The 13,416-nt window shown below is 46.3% G+C and overlaps 1 protein-coding gene across 3 annotated transcripts in view; it reads right to left on the bottom strand.

Annotated features, from left to right (window-relative positions):
* plxnb2b (plexin b2b) overlaps positions 1–13,416 on the bottom strand; it is a 132,120-nt gene that overhangs the window by 103,761 nt on the left and 14,943 nt on the right. For all 3 annotated transcript variants that reach the window (XM_034587526.1, XM_034587530.1, XM_034587529.1), the window contains exon 2: positions 1,866–2,052. The gene's annotated coding sequence lies outside the window, so the exon portion shown is untranslated. The remainder of the gene's footprint in view (positions 1–1,865; positions 2,053–13,416) is intronic.

The following is a 13,416-nucleotide window of genomic DNA, read 5'->3' on the forward strand; positions in this document are numbered from 1 at the left end:
GGCTGGCAGGCATGCAGGCTCCCAGGACTGGAGGAATATGGGATGGGAAAGTGGAGCGGTTAGAGTTGTGACCTAAGCAAACAGCTGATTATGAAGGAGATGAGTGAGGGAAGAAGTTGTCTGTCAAGCTAAGCCCTCCGCAGATGGACGAGCGTAGCACATGCAAGAACCAGCTACTCCCGAGGCTTTGTGGAGGCTTTGGGTTTTCAAGTACACCACGGAAACTCTTCGGGAGAAAGTAAAGAACAGCTGCTACACGCAAATATATCACATGCAATTACAGATTATTATTTTTAAACTTTTCATTAATCTCATGGACTCAGGCTACATCCATACAACTACGTTTCCATTTCAAAGCGGGTTTATCCTAACACACTCATGTACACTGGGCATGAGTGTGCCGGTGTACACAGGAATTGTCAAAGATTGCTTGAATAATAACTTATCTCCTAAGCAGTTGTATCATTGTAAAATGCAGGATTTATCTGCACACAACAGCTGTTAGCAAAGTCAACAGGGCCAGCGATACTTGTAATTGATTATCTATATGTTGCGTTCTACTCTGGCAGCTGAGGCTAATACTGGCTGTTTTCTTCTGGAAGGGGGTCATGTTATAGGAGCCTGGTGAATCAACGTAGGCTATGTCATGACTGAAAAGGCCCAATCCACAGGCAGTTATGAGTGTGTACATCATCTCCAAACATCTTTGTTTCTGCCATTCCTGACTCAAACGCAGTGTTTCCAAACTTTTACCAGCTTAAAAACTTTGGAGTGGATGCGTTTTTCCCCAAAAAAAAAAAAAGGTAGTAATTTGGATGTAGCCTCAGTGAGTCAGGGTGACTGTGGTTTTTCTACTCTTGAGTGAAGAGCGAGCAGAAGATGATTTTAGAGCTGTCTATATAAACCCATAATAGCAGCTGTCCCCGGTTGATGGGGATCTTTGTTTAATGAGCATCAGTGCAAATTGAATAACTTGCAGCCTTTAATAAACAAGTCGAGAAACCTACTGGTGTGCAAATAAAGTTCTGACATTATATAACTTATTACAACTTGTAGGCTAAGACTTGACTTATAATTGGACCATTGTTTCTTGACACACGAACACAGTGTTGACCATTTACCAGCCAGCAATGTTCCACTTCTATGAGCCCAGAAACAAAAAAAAGTGTTTTCATTAGTCTACTGTGGCACATGGGGGCTGACCCTTGCCAGAGTATGTCCCAGGTGATAAAGTCAGCTGTAGCCTGGGTACTAGAGCTGCTGCCTCACACTATCCGCTCATTCCTTTCCCCAGAGCTCACTCTCGCCCTGCTACCACTACTCTTGTACTGACGGCCAAACAATGGGAGCCAGGACTTCCTTAACAAGTAAAAACTGAGGGCTAAACTAATTAGAGACACCCCCACACCATCGCCTCCGACTCCTCCTGTTAACTCAGAGCAGTGCGATACAGCTTGGCCAGGGACCCATCGTGAGAAAAATAGGCTGGGAGTTTTTTTTTTCTCTTTTTCTCCCCTGGCTGCTGGCCAATGGGGGACCATGGTAATTGCCCGAATCCCACTGTGGCAAGTGAGGAGACCGAGAGGGTGGCACAAGCCAACGGAAGTGAGAAAATGCTGGGACCAAGTGTGGGAATAAAAGTCTAGCAGAAATATTGGACACAAAGAGTAAGAGGAGCTTGGAAAAAAACTGGCAGAAAAGATAAATGTTTAGAAGAGGAAACACAGCACGTCCTGAATCATTGCAGATGATTCAGATGGTCTGACCCTGAGGACTCTTTGTTGCATGAAAACAATATAAGAAATGAAACTGGACAAAGTATTGGGAGTGTAAGTGAAAACAGAATGACCTCGGGTTCTACTCACTAGGGAGAGGCAGACAAGGGTGCAGCGAGCGTCTTGGCTGTTGGAGTGGAACGGAGCAGGGTGCAGAGGCGCCTGCACAGTGGGCCCTCTATGGACACTTCAATCACAGGCAGCCGGAGCCCCGGGCAAACTTGGCCAATTAGCCGCACACTGCCGCTGACCCCCAGCTTCATTAAGGGCCTAGGCTCTGGATAAGGGGAGAGAGGAGAGGATTAGGGGGAGAGAGAGTGAGCCATCAGCATCGGCCAGGTTTAAGAAGAAACACACATGCATCTGCACGGACACACACGCTAGAGGTGAAGCTCAAGGTTATAGATAAACACAATCAACTTTGAGAGCACCCTATACAACGCACATGTACACACTCGCCCAATCACACTTCCGCCTCCCTGTGGGTCTGCACCCGCAACAAAGGTGGTGGTGGGTGAGAGGGCAAAGCGTCTCCCCCTCTCTCCCACACCACTGCACTGACAGCAACAGGTGTGGTGGCCAGCAGACATGCAATTACCAGGCCGAGAATCTGCTCTTTGTGACAGAGACAACACAAGATCAGAGGGAAGATTGGAGAGGAGGGGAGAGGAGAGGAGGATACAGACTACAGAAAGTCCCTGGAGGGAAGAAAGAAAGACGGGGAGAGAGATTTGCAGTCTGCTCTTTTCATCGCAAATCCCTTGCCAACAGAGCAGAGGCATTGGAAAAAAAAACACATCAAAAACCAACAGATACATTGGCTGTGATACACCTGTTGTTCCGCAGTATAAATACACGTTTACATGCTTTGGTGGTCTGGCGAGACCTCACATACATGATGCATGTGCACAACAGTGAGACAAAGATGAGGGTAAACAGACAACATGTAATTTCAGCTCAGATTGGGTGGGGCTTTTGGAGGTGCTATGGGACAGGTTGTGCTCAATGAGCCCTGACAGAGAGACTGTGTATGCATGTGTGTATGCCTGCATTACAAGTGTGTGTATATATCCACATGGGACCTCTGCTTGCATCAGCCTTGCGATGGAAACCTCAGGGGCACTCCGGAGTGGGGGTTGGAGCTTCATTGTCTCACTCATTTTCCCTCCTCTCCCTCTCCGATTACGGGGCCTTCGATCAGGCTTAAGTAATGTTTGTGCGCTCTGCTGTCAGTGTAGCAATAACTGTTGTCAGAAACCTTGCATGCTTGGGTGGAGAGGAGATACTGGCCCCTTTATTTTAAAACAAGCCACGATAAAAGATCAATGGTCCAATTCAGGCCATGAATTGGAGGGAAAAAGTTCACAAACATACTGGGAGATTATGAGAGGGAGATATATGTGTGGATAGGGGGAGTGCAGAGCGAGGGGGCATCTAGCTCATCTGGGTGCTAGTGGCTTATTGATCGGTGGAGACACACAGCTCCCAACCATTCATCACAGGCCTAGATAACTCCTATGATAGTACTCTGCTCCTGAGCAGCTGCAACTGGCCACATCCATTATCCTTCAATGTGAGCTCCCTAGCCTGGGAACAGGCATGGTGGTACTGCAGGGTGACAGGTTGGAGGGAGGGCTGGAATGGACAAGGAAAAGTGCAGGCCTGTGGTTAGGGAGCCTGTGGCTGAAGCTAATGTACACAAAGGCTGGGAAAGGGGTTGATGAGGCTGGGATTTTATGAAAAATGGTGCTGTCACACCCAGAACAGAGATGTGAAAACTGCCGGTTTGCACCATGTGACGACACCACTGTTTCAACTTCTCGGTCAAATAGTATATGCAAAACAGTTTTATGACCGATAGCACACGAACCATTCGAGTGACAGGCACTGCTGAAAACCTCTGTATGTGTGTGTGTATGAAGAGAATTCCCAGATCGAGCAGGTGGGGATCAGCCATAATGAGGCATGCAGGGAGAGAAGAGGGGGAGGGGGGGTCGGAGTGAGGGCAAAAAAAGAAGGGAGGAGGCCAAAGAGTGAGGGAGAAAGACAGAGTGAGAGTGACGGAGACGGGCTCAGAGCCAGAGACAAGGCCCCAGAAGAGCAATTACAGGAGCTCCAGAGAAGGTGTGGGCCCAGCCCCCAGGCATAGTTTCAAGCAGCACAAAGCACTGCCAGACAGAACTATTAACACACACACACACACACACACACACACACACACACACACACACACACACACACACACACACACACACACACACACACACACACACACACACACACACACACACACACACACACACACACACACACACACACACACACACACACACACACACACACACGAGAAGCAACAGACAGAGAAGGACAAAACAGAGAGATGACTGAAAGTCAAAATGACAGAAGAAATAACCACAAGACAGGAGTATTTTCAAACTGAGGTGATCCCAAACCACAGGAACATAATAAACGCCCCCTCGTTTTTAGCGCAGCATTCTGTTCTGGTCCGAATCTGTTCCCTTAACAGCATGGCCCAAAAGAAAAAGCTAAACTAAAGCTCCACGGCTGAGGTCTGTGTGCACAAAACTTTCAAGTCGACCATGACGAGTACTAAACAACACTGAGAAGCCTGGACAGCCTTGCACCATGGTGCCGGTCACAGATTTAAGTTCCAAACGGTTTCTGAAGGCAACAGATTCTCCCCCACCCCCACCCCAAGCACCCCACCTCACCCATCACTACAACCTTCGCCCCGCTTAAAGGAGAACGACACGCCGGAGGGAACAGGCAAAGAATGATAGGAGAAAAAGAAAGAGAGATGTGCAAACAGATAGGGGGAGGGGAAATTAAATTAAGAGAAAAGTTCTTGCGCACCGGTATGCACCATTGATTTCCTATTCTCTTGGAAACATTTAATGAGCTTAAATAGGAGCCTCGTTTGACACTGCCACAGTGACTCGGAGGGGCCTCCCAGTGAGAGGAAATCGTTCAGCGGCTGTGACGGCTACCAGAAGGGGGTGGAAGATAGAGAGAAGATAGAAGAGGAGGGGGAGGAGGGAGGGATGGGGGAAAGTCAAGGTTTTAATGCCAAAGCAGGAGATTTGTGCAAGATAGACGCTGCCTTATTCTCGGGAAATGGCCCATGGGTAGTATTACTTGCCCAGTTTTCAATGAGGGAGGAAAAAAGAATGACGAATGGAGCACTTCACCAGAAGAGGGGCAGACAGAGGAGGAGAGTACAGGTGGTCTACATTTAGCCAAGCTGTCTAGTTATGTGGGTGCTTACCACTCACAACAGGCACTCATTATAAACCAACAATGTCCAAAGTGATTGACAGTTACTGCTCTTCCGCGATGTTTCACCTCATTACTTCCTGGATGACCTCCCTGTGAGGCATTCAACAGATATCTTTTGCTTGGCGGCCATCTTGTATTTTTCTACCCTCCCTGCTCTCTTTTCTCCCTCTGTCGGCAGGAGAACTATTGTCACTTCAGAGAGCAAAGTCCAGAGGCGCTTCACTGCTCTCTGCCGCTGATGAGGGCCCCACTGGGAACCACCGGCAGTCGCTTTATGAAGCTGTCTGGCAGAGTGAATGGACTCAGCGGCCCTCCACCTTTTGCAGGCAATCATAATAATAAAAAGTGTGGAGTCAGGCACGGCTGTGCACCGGCACCACATGGGGGCTTCCCCTCGCCGATTGTTTTGGTTGTGCCTGTGTGTGTGATGCGGGATGCTTATGTGAGTGGAAATGGAACTGATTTCATTTACTTTACTCGATTAGCATTTTTAAAAATTTGCCTGAGGCCAAACTAGCTAAACTGAGAGGAGATACAACAACGGATGACACAAAAACAGAAACCAACCCTAACATTAACCTCACAGTGTTCACAGGTAAATGTGGCAGATCATCCTGTTAGAGATTACTGGTGATCCAATAATTGTCTGATGCTTGATAGATTTGATTTGCAATGACAGTAATAAACAGATACTGAATGTGCAGAAGATTTCGGGGCTGGACGCTCTCTGGTTTCCATTACTAGTTTGACTAATAATGTTTGTTAACAGGCTACGGTTGCCCGCAGGTTAACAGTCTGTGTGGAGAGCAATAGACCAAATTGATTTAAAAGGTATTGGCCAGTGGCTTTTTAGTTTATCTGCATTCATTTGCTAATAGGTGTTAATTGAGATCAGCCAAAATGTCATCTGGACCTGAAAAACCTACAAAAAGTAGCGCTGTTTGTGTTTTGTATGGAGAAAGGTCAACTTTTGTGATAAAAGAATCTCGTCAGTATTTGGTGAACAGAAGATGGAGTCTTGGCCTCGGATATATATATATATATATATATATATATATATATATATATATATATATATATATATATATATATATATATATGGCTGTTGCTCCATGAGGCAAATTCATCATCACACTTTTATCATTCTGACACAAGATTTACAGCATTTCTTTGTTTCTTATTCTTGAATTTTGTAGCTCTTCACACAAGCTAAACGTGTAGACATCATTTTAGTATTTGGGCACCTGTAAAAGATGTTGGTCAATCACATCAAAAAGATAATCAAAATATTATTAGATAAATAGTAGTTGCAGCCCATAATCCTGCCCTATAGTTTATATCAATGCAAATGCAAAAGAAGGAGAGAAAAAACCCAATTCATATACTCTTAGGATGACTGTTTGCTGTGAACAAAACAGACACCAAGAAATAAGACCAGCTGGTAATGACTGAGTGAGTACATGTGCTTATGTGTATGTCAACACGCTACTACACACAGTGTCTGCATGTGTAACTGCTACTGATAAGGATAAAAATACATATTTCAGGTCCCTGTGTTTTCTTGCTTTTAGCAGCTGTGACATTCCACCAGTTTCTGTTTCTTATATTAGCAGGTCAGAAAGGCAGAAAGGAGTTCTATCGTTCCTGACCCCATTTTTTTTCCTCAACTGTGGCTCATCTGCTGGAATAGTGGTTGGCTTGTACCACCTCTGAGTATCTATCCAGACAGATCCAGTGTGGGTGTATGGCACAAAAGGGAGCCGTGCTGCGACCATGTTTTGTTGGTCTTTCATGTGTGACTTGCAGCAAATGGTTGTGCTGAGAAAGATGTTTTTCATGAATATGGACCTAAGGCTGAAACAATCATGTGATCCTCTGGTGATTAATAATGGTGAAGGAAAAACAGCCCATGTGAGAGTACTCTTTTTCCTTCTGAAGAATTCAAGCAGATTCACATAGAAGTGCACTCCCACACATTCTGTACATAACAAGAATAGGAAGTGAAGGAGATGAAGAGTGGCAAAAGGACAAAGTCTTGAGAAAGGCGTAGTGTTGGGAGCGCTCTACACCGACTTGTGTCAGTGTCCCCAGGTGTCACTTCCACCATTTGTGCTCAAAAGAGTGCCATCTTAAAACAATTTCTCACCGGAAACGGTCTTTGCTCTCCGTTAGAATCTATGGGCCATCATCTATATGACACTGTGGACCATTCTCCAAGTCATTTACACTGGCCTATATATAGCCTGTAGAGAAAAGGCCATTATCGAAACAGAAAGCTATATTTCATAATTGCACCACCACGCTTCCATCCCCTCAGTGAAATTCACTCTCCAGAATATATTCTCTCTCACTCTTTTCCATCTCTCTTTATCTCCCTCTCTTGTCTGTTGGAGAGGGTGATTTTGACATGCTGACTGTCTCTCCTGATGCAATAACCACTCTCCATTTGTATCTGAGGAGGGTGCATTAACTAGACAGTGTAATCAGCCGGGCACAGGAAAGGCAGAAAGCCTCACCAATCGACTGCTTTTTACCACTCTAAGCTTTAACAGCTTGTCATTAGGCCACAATTAGCACAGCTCACTCTGGGTAAAGAATACGTTCGCCAAAGTCTGTTGTTGCACTATACACTCTGCTGAAGTAATGTTTATTTGATCACACTTGATGATGAAGGTAATAGGACTTCAAAGTAAGAAGATTTCAGAAAAGCCCTCATTGTGTCCTGGGACAATGCCAGAATCCAAACTGATACCATTATCAAGGTTTCTGAGTAAGGACTTGGACAAAAAAGGCTTATCACCAGACACGGTGCTATACACAGCCCATAATTCATCTAAAAAAACAGGCAGTCAAAAAGGGCCAAATATTCAGTGCTGCTGCCTTATCATAAGTGTGTATACTTTACAAAACAAAGAGGTGAGTTTTGCTGAAGAAGCCCTGTGGTAAAGGTGCGCTTCAGGTGAACGCGTCCATCCAGCAGAGGATACACTCGCACAAACCTGCAAAGCCAAGTTCAGTACATACAACCACGTTCCCTCCCTCAGGGCTCTGGAACAATAAAGAGAAATGCGCGTCCCTGTGGTTATTTGTGGCATGCTGGCAATGGGCAGACACAGATAAGAGTTTGGATCGGAGGAGGCTGACACACTGTGATTATCTCCCGCTGCTGGAATTGACCGTCCATCAATCCAGACAGCCAAGAGGGCCGGGGCCGGCCGCCTCAATTGTTGCCTGAGACAAGATTTTTATGATTCAATGACCTCGAAAAAAATGAGAAAACGTGTCAAGTGTTTCGAATCTGTTCTTGTACTGGCACACTCATGCACAATGATTCAGATTCACAAACACTCATGACGAGACAGGAAAGTGTTGCAGTCTCAGAGGTATGATAACTGGCGCATATGTTTTCACTCTTAAGTTTTAACACACACAGCTACATTCGGAGTCTACCACCTGACTTTGCGGGGCTCCCTCTCAAGTCACAAGCTGCCTTATTGGCTCTTTCCCCACCTTCCCCCTCACCTCATGTTGTGAAGTTCTGGACCTGAAATCATGCCCATACACCAGACTGAGCCACAGGAGAAGTGGAGGAAGGGAAGGAATGAGGAAAGGGAGACGTAGAGAAAGAGTGTGTCAAGAAGCACATTCTTTCTGCTGAGCGCCATCTGGAAGTAGAAAGGTAGATAAACAATGACATGAGCCACATTCCCATCTCCTTCCAAAAGCCTGAGCAGACACACGCTCATCACAATGCATGAGCGCCATCGCCACTGATCCTGTGCAGCTTGCCAAGCATTGTCAGGGATTGGGTCTTATCAATCGTTGGCCAGATACTGAGCAGAAGCATGAGGCAAACAAAGGGAAGGGGAGAGAACAAAAATGGAGGGGAGCTGCGACAATGTGACACACAAATGAGATGATGGCTGGGTGCCACCCGTCCACACGGCCCGGGCCGACTCAATTTAATCTGGTCAAGTCCGCCCCAAAATCAAAGCAATCTCCTCCAGTGAGCTGACAGAGGAAGGAATCAAACAGCCAATCCCACCCAAAAAGGAAGTTTCTGTGGAATTGAATGAGGGGATATGGGGCTGTGCAGCATTGTGCTAGGCATGCAAACGATTACGACTGGGGAACTCTGCTTTATTTAAAAAAGTCCATTTGCATTCACTCAGCTTTCAAGAGGAGCTTGGGGCCAATGTTAGCTGCTGCTCCTGCTGCTTTTGAATTCTTCACCATATTTTTCAGCCCTTCTGGCTTGCAATATATTACAGTAGTAGACGAAATCTTTATTATCCCTTAAGGGGAAATTGCCCTTGTACTAAGTCAGAGATAATAACAAAAACAATATTCATACAATACAAAAGCGATGAAGACTGGTGAAGAGCAACAGCTGGAGCAACAGCCGGAGGGACACTCCCTGTGGGTACTGCACCTCTTGGGGCCACCCTGTCCTGACAGGGTGCTTAGCGAGTCCTGGGTAAGACAAGAGTGAGATATACAAAGGCTGCAGTGGGAATGACATGAAGAAATGGGCCCAAAATTAAAAAGAGAATATGACAGCTATCCCTTGGGCGGCTTGAGGAGCTGCACCTGTGTGCACCTCGGCTCTCCTCAGTTTAGTTTCTGTCTCCTCAGACTCCACACACACACACACACACACACACACACACACACACACACACACACACACACACACACACACACACACACACACACACACACACACACACACACCTCTGTTGGCACTGGCTGAACAACAGGGGGGAGGGATCAGGTGGCTGTGGCAAGTGGACTGAAAAAGAAGGATTGGGGAGGGGGTTGACAAATGTGACTTGTCAGGTAACATTCACAGATGTGAAGGGATGGAGGGGAAAAAGAGGGAGAAGATAGGTTAAGGGAGGAGAGGTTGTGTGTCAGCTCATGTTGGTTCGCCAGCGAAAGTCTCCTGCCGTGATTGCAGTCAGGAGAGGGGAAAGTGAAAGGCACAGACACTCTGAGAGGGGAGGCATTTAGAGTGGGTCTGTTTGCTCCCAAGGATTCTGATTGAGGAGACAACAAAACACTCTCTGACTGGGACACTTCTCACTAAGATGGCTCTGATCAAACAGAGCAGGGGGGACGCGGCACAGGAAGAGCCCTGGAAGCACTCAAGGGCCTGGAAATTTGGGTCAGACACATGACACATTGATACAATGACTGACGAAACAGGAAGTGAAAGGAGACAAACGGGAGAGCAAATGAAAACAGAAAATAGAAAGAGCATAATCACTTTAAAGTGATTTTGGCCAAATTAATGCCCAATCCTTCAGATGTATTCAGACCTTGATAAATGCCCGCTGTCTCGGCTGTTATTAAACACCAGAGAGACTAGTTGGTCCCTGTGCCAGGCAAAACGAATTAAAGCCAGGCAGATGTGTCTGGACAGTAGTGTACCACACACACACACACACACACACACACACACACACACACACACACACACACACACACACACACACACACACACACACACACACACACACACACACACACACACACACACACACACACACACACACACACACACACACACACACACACACACGCGCTTACACTAATTCTTCCTCACACACCCACACAGCCTCTAAATGGGGTGTTAACCATGTCCACGGTGCAATCAGCGCCGGCTGATGAGCTGTCGCCATGCTAACTACACCAGGTGAACACAAAACAACAGCATCTCAGAATCAATTTCTAACTTTGGTGTGTTCGACTCAGGAAACTTTTTGTCAGCCAGCGGCCAGACGAGGGAGAAAAACGCCTTTCCCCCTGGTGCCTTATTATCCTCGCCAGTACCAGGCAACATGTTTCGTTTCTGTATTCCCTACCTTCTATGCTGCAGGTGATGATGAGAGTTAGAGCTAACAGCAACCAATTAATCTTTCATGGTGCACGTGCATGTTCTTGCTTTTGTTTGGTCTGCTCTGTGAAACTGCACGAGACTGCAGCTGTACAATGGAGGGCTGGTGACACTTTCATCCTTGTCTTCTTCCTCCTCTTCCTCCCCTCCATGGTTCATTCTGATATTTTGTGAGCCAACAGCTGGGCTTTTCTTTCAATGGCTATTATTACAACAGCCAAAAAGCATGAGAGCTGTCTGTGACTACTGAGGAGGGTTGGGGTGGTGGGCTTCTGTATGTGCGTGTGTTTGTGCGTGTGTGTGGGTTGGGGGGTTCTGCTATTAGATGATAAACATGCAGAGAATCTGTACTCACACACACGTACAGAGGCACATGACATGAGCCAATGCAAGCACCCGTGTTTTATCTTCATTTAGGCTGTCGGCCTCATCCCCTTGTAATCACAGCGATCTACGGTCACAAACCAGCCCCGCTCTCACTGTCTCTCAAAGACACATACACACAGTGGTGACTAATCACCCATCTGGAGCAGCCATTCCCAGGTCCGGATGACAAAGCGTGCATGCCCACAAATATAGGCTAATGCCCCTCTCAACAAAAGGCTTAAGCTGCATTACAGCCAAACAGACAGGTCTAGGGGGGGGGGGCCTCTCCCAACATGGCTCAGACAAGCATGGACACGGGAGGAAGCAAGTGACATCACAGATAAGGGTGATGTACTAAGGCTAGCAGCTAGTGGCTACATGGAGCTGACAAGCCTGTACGTGCACTTGATTTCAATAGCAGCTCCCTGAGTCAAGGACAGGGAGAGGGCAGAGCCAAAATAGTAGCAAAAGCCATCTCGATGTGACTGGGCTAGTTTGTGAAAAGCCACGGTGTGCCTCACCTGCAGGGCTTTGCTGAAACCCTCTCGTCGCAAAATATTAGCGTGTTAGCAGTGGCAGGTGCTAGCCACCCCCTCTCAGAGTAGTCCATGGGGTAGGGCTTATCCTGCAAATGCCTCAGCCACTGTGGAAAACTGTTTCCAAGGCAAGCGCTGGATGGCATGATCCAGGTAAGTCTCAGAGCTGTGAGAGGGGCCTGATGCAGCAGCCAAAGCCAGGTTCTGGGTTTGGGATAAGGTTGGATCAGAGCCAGGCTTCATTAGCGAGCAGCGTGTCGGACACAACGGGCAGAACACAACATTTTCTAAGGCGTAGAAGGGACTTGAACGGAGCCGTAGTGAAGAGTGCTCGGCAGCTGTTTCATTCAGGCCTTCTGATAACAACCCCCTGTCCAGATTGGCTACTGCAAACAGGAGTGAGGGCACAAATACAAATCACTTCTTCGATAGCCTACACTGAGCTAAGCAAAAACGAGTGAACTGGCATTCTCTCATTCATTTCTTAGCTGATCAAGCCTCTTGTGGTTCAATGTGCACTGCTCTGAAGAATTTTAATGTGCTAGCGTGCATTTAGATTAATGTGCATCCTTACAAAAGAGCATATGACAGTATGGTTAATAAGCAGAGAACACTTTAGCTATCACGAAGAGCCAGAAGTATGAACAGACAAAGATCTAGCTAATGGCCCCAGCCATATCATTTAGCGTACAGCCCCTAGCCAGACGTAGGATCACACACTGGCTCCAAAGGCGGGGAAGAAGGGACACTTTCATTACTTAAGAGATAACATCCTAAGAATACTTTCTAAGGGATAAGTCTTTGCTTTCAATCCCCACTGTGAATAAGCAAACAACCAGCACATCAATTATGAGTGTGGGAAATGAAAACTCAGGGTTATTTAATTCCCTTTTTCTACTTAGTGCTTGGATAAAACTACAAAACAATGCTGATGAGCAATGTGAGTAACAGATGGAAGCACATGCACTTAACCCCAACAGCACAGGCCTTTAATATTAGGCCTTTAGTTAGTTTAATTTGCAAAAAAAAAGAAGCTACATTTTACTCTCATTTCAATTATAAATCTACGCAACACAAAAGCAATATAAAATACTAGTGGGAAAACATGAAGCCAAGCCTGTGAGTGGTACTTGATCTAAACAATCAGTCACGGATTCAAGTGGTTTTTGCTCTGCGGGCCAACCTATCACATACTGACCATTGCAATCACGAAAAACAACAAGTCTTTACATCTGTGACTGTGGCTCAGTCCCATTAAAAACCCATCACACCCACTACCACCATGTTACGCTTACTGCGCACAAAACACATTGCTCTAATTGGTTCCACTGCTCCCCTTTACCCACTCTGGACGGGCCACCTGGCAAAATGCAAACGACTCTGCAGCAGCTGGAAGAGAACCAAAATCTGGTCATGTCTCAGTCAGAATCAAGCCTGACACATTATTCCTAACATTTGGGAAGAAGTGAAAATGCGAGGACTGTTTCAATAAAATAAGGAAAAAGTAGGGATGGAAAAATGAAGAGGTGAGTTGAAACAAAAC

This window comes from Hippoglossus hippoglossus, chromosome 6 (assembly GCF_009819705.1).
Source record: "Hippoglossus hippoglossus isolate fHipHip1 chromosome 6, fHipHip1.pri, whole genome shotgun sequence".
Lineage (NCBI taxonomy): Eukaryota > Metazoa > Chordata > Actinopteri > Pleuronectiformes > Pleuronectidae > Hippoglossus > Hippoglossus hippoglossus.